The 4,255-nt window shown below is 47.1% G+C and overlaps 1 pseudogene; it reads right to left on the bottom strand.

Moving 5' to 3' along the window:
• Positions 1-574: 574 nt before the first annotated feature.
• LOC101590126 lies at positions 575-1,111 on the bottom strand (annotated as a pseudogene).
• Between the last annotated feature and the right edge of the window lie 3,144 nt (positions 1,112-4,255).

The raw sequence follows: 4,255 nt of genomic DNA on the forward strand, positions 1-4,255 counted from the left end.
CAGAGGCTCCTCTGGCCTCTCTATGTCTGCCTTTCCTAGACCAGCTCGTGTGTGTGGGAAGGTGGGGTGGGTTAGGCTAGCTTTCACCAGAGAGGCTCTACCTTAGCGGCAGCACTCCAGCAGCTCTCTTGTGTCCTGTGGGCCTGGCCCTAGGATGTGTTGGTTGGCTTGTAGCTGGTGAAGGCCTGATGAGTTTGCGTCCTGGTCCTGTGGCTGGGGCGAGGGGGGCAGCAGCAGCAGCAGCGCTGTGCTGAAGACTCCAGCCCTGGAAACCATAGGACCTTTGACCTCTAGCCGCCCTCTGGAACCGAAGCGACCTCTGGAGAGACTCAGGTCGCTTGAGCCTGTTAATGGGTTCCGTCCCTTTGTGGCCTATTTCAAGCATCATTATGAGCTTATTTACTGACTGTGTAAACACACACATACCATTTATCACTCTGAATGTAGCAGGTGCTTCTCAGACTGCCAGTTGCAGGTACTTCTGTGTCTCCAAAATAAGGAAAAGACATATTTTATTTTATTTATTTATTTTTACTGAAAACATTTTATTGGCCTTCTGACCAGAAATGGGAATTTATTTGCCAGGAAGGATGCTCCCATTATGCTTCTGCTGGAGCCAGTGCATGGCCTCCTCTTGGCTGATTCTGTGTTTGGCCCCAGTGCAGCCCATCCTGCGCTTCTTGTCTGCGATGCTAAAACCTGGCCTCTCCATCACCACATAGAAGTCCAGGCCATAGAAACCAACACTTGGGTTGTATTTGATGACCAGATCAGTGTGCTCCTGGATTCCGAAAACCAAAGTTTCCCATATCAGAAAAGCTATTTTTCTTTAATTCATACTCTAGCACCTCTAGGCCTTCCTCCAGGATTTTTTTTGCCTTCGCCTCTTGGACTGTGCAGTGGACAGTAATCTTCTTGTTTCTTTTGATGCCAAAGAACCTGACAGTGTATCTAGCTTTAGAAAACCCAGGAGTCTGGCCCGTGAGCTGCTCCAGTACCATGGCTGCCCACGTCACTCTGTCTCCACTCTCCCCGACACAAACGTTAAGGCAGAGCCCGTGATTCAAAGTTCCCACCTGGGGTTCTCCTTCTCACCTTGATCCTGTGCCATGGTGGAGGACCGGAAGCAGGAAAAGACATATTTTAGACTCAGCTCTCTTCACAAAGAATTGCGGGGACCTCAGCGTCCTTTAAATTCGTCCTTTCGCCTCTGGGGAACAGAGCTTGGGAAAGAGATCCTGGAGTGTATTGCATGCTGTTCTTTCTCCACATTTCACATAGTGACCTGAGTTCCCATTGACAATTCCAAGATTAGGTCATCTTCTCATGATAGTTTAGTGATGCTCTTCTGTGTCTTTGTCACCTGGGTGAAAGGAAGTCTTCAGTTTATTTATTCAGCATTTAACTTTCATGCCTATTTGTTCTAAGTATTCCTTTAGATACTAGGGGTTTAGCTATACACAAAACAGGTAAATTTCCTCTTCTCTTGGTGCTTATAACATAGTCAGAGGGAAGAGGTGTTCTATGAACAAACTGATGCAAGTCAGGTAGTGTTGCCTGCTACAGAGGAGAGTGAAGCAAGAGAGGGAATATAGGGCAAGGGTGGGTTGGTGTTTTTAATATAAACAAGGTGGGATTAAGCAGGCATTACAAGAGGTAAGGGAGTGAACCATGTGACCTCCGAGGAAAGAGTACTGTGGGCTGTGAAGGACTTTGGATTTCATTTGGACAAGAGAAATGCTGTAATATGACTTGGAGTTTAATACAACCATAGAGCGCTGTGTGTTGATAGAGGGTGGGGGACAGGGAAAGGGCAGAGCAGGAGCCTGGCTGAGAGGCCCCAGTAACTGTCAAGGGGAGGTATGATGATGGCCATGGAAGGGTGGCGAGAGTGGACATGCTGTGAAGTGGCCACACAGCGAGCCCATCTATAAGCAAGGTTAGCAGACTTGGTGACGGCCTGAGTGTGGCTGAGAGAAAGAGATGGCTTCAAGGATTTGGGACTTAACAGTTGGTGGAAAAGCCAATACTGATGTGGGGAAAGAAGATCAGATCTTAGTGGGAAAACCAGGGTCTCATTTTGATTTATAATCCCAACACTCTGAGGGCCTGAGGCAGGAAGATCATACGTGCAAGTGCAGCTTGGGCAAATTAGAGATTGGTGAGACCTTATCTCAAAGGTAAAACAAATAAGAAAAGGTCTGGGTATGTGACCCATTGCCAAGGTCCTGGACTTGATCCCCAACAGAAGGAAAAAAGAAAAGGTATTGTGTAAATGGTTGGAAATAAAAGCTTGGAAGTAAGTAAACATGTTGGAGTTGGAGAAATAAACATGGGAACCATTAGTAGGTAGATAATATTCTAACCGGGGGTGCTAAGTGAAATCACCCAGCAAGGGAATGCACAGAGCTGAGAGTCAGGTCTGAGGATGAAGACCCGCAGCCTCCCATGTAGAGACCAGAAGAGTCTGAGAAAGAGACACGACTAAGGTGTCTGGGAAAATGTGGTGGGAAAGTATGTCGAGAAGAAACAACTGCTTAGACCAAGTACCCCTGCTGAGCTGGGTCAGATGAAGACTCAGCAGTGAGCATCAGTTTGGTGATAGAAGATGTCCAGAGGTCTTGTGGCAGATAATCCCAGAGCATGAGATGGGATGCTCATTTGAGGTGAGCTCAGGAAAGAGTTCAAGGCGGGTGGAAATAACAAGCACGTGCTTGTCTCTGTGGTAGTTTTGTTGTGAAAGGAAAAGAATGACAAAGCTACGGGGGAGACTTGGGGTCCAGAGAAGCAAGTTTTAGACAAAGGATGTAACAAAGCAAATGAATGATGTGATTGGAATGATCCAGTAGAACTGAAAAACGTCCCACAGGAGGGCGACTTTGTAACCGTAGCACTGAGTCCTTACATCAGGGAGGAAGAGCAGGAGTCTGTGTGTAGCACAACGGCTGGCCTTTGCTAGGATGTGGAGGATGACGTGTTCGTGTCCAGGGGCAGGCAGTGAAGGGGGGCACAAATGCGGGAGAGAATTGACCCTGTGCTGGGGGAGAGTGCAGGTCTTTGCCTGATTGCTTCTATTTTCTCTGTGAACTACAAAGCCAGGTCAGAGGCTGGGAATGACGATGTGAAGTGTGGGAGATCTGAAGGTGTGTGAGAGGAAACGAGAATTTTCAGAAAAATGTAGGAGATCTGAAGGGTGTGAGAAGAAATTGGAATTTTCAAAAAAGTGCACCTATTACAATTTGCCACAGAGCCAGAACCAGGTTTCTCTTGAGAACAAGAAGAGACCCAGCAGTGACACCCATTCCCCAGCCATTACCAAGGCAGACAAAAGAGTGGTTGAAACACGGCTCCGACTCAAGGTGGCAGAGGGAGTGAACAGCCAAATGCCCATGACTGCAGTGTGCAAGGTGCGCAGGAAGCTACACCTCCCCTAGGGCTTTGTGTGTCCTAAGGCACAGAACACATGCCCTTCCGGTTTCTGAAATTTGTCCACAGTGAGTGGAACATAAATTTGAGTGACTTCATTCAAAGCCTTCCTTGGGCCACCAAATACCCTGCACCTGGCATGGTCCTGCAGCCAGCTGTAGTGCAATCTTGACTCAGGCGACACGAATGCAGAGGTGGTCCCCACTCCGCAGCATCGTTCCCTCTGGTCCTTTTCTCTTTCCCACAGACACTTGGTTCCTTGAAAGTAGCCAGAGCCCTTGGAGGTTCCCGGAGCATGCTTCAGCTCTGTACCAACAGGGGTCTGAATGCCAAGACCTGTGCCTCCCCTGCCACACAACCTCATTTTCTTAGTGTGCATGGATCCTCTGGTTCCTGGGAAACATGAAGAGTAAATAAAGTGGATTATTTATCTGTATTGTTACAACAGACATCTGCTCTTGCATTTCTACAGTGATAGCTTTAGGAATGTCAGAAAGTTTTCCTTTGTTTTGAAAATGTTTGTCCCCAAGGAGATTACGATGTCTCTATTCTGTGTACTGAGAGTCAGGGACTCCTCATTCATGACCCTCTTGTCATTCTGAAGCTTAACATACTTTTTTGCTCCCAAATTAACTGGAATTTTCCATAAACAATGATAATTTTAGAAAAAGTGTCTTATAGCCAGTGGGCAGTAATATAAAATTGGAATCAAAGACACTAGCTGTCTGCTACTGCCATGGGGTTAAACATCCCAAGTCATAAAATTGTCATGGTGACTTCTCAACTGCCCTTAAAACCTCTTTGCCTATGTGCCCAAGGAGCTAAAATC

This window comes from Octodon degus, unplaced genomic scaffold (assembly GCF_000260255.1).
Source record: "Octodon degus isolate 3935 unplaced genomic scaffold, OctDeg1.0 scaffold00007, whole genome shotgun sequence".
Classification (NCBI taxonomy): domain Eukaryota; kingdom Metazoa; phylum Chordata; class Mammalia; order Rodentia; family Octodontidae; genus Octodon; species Octodon degus.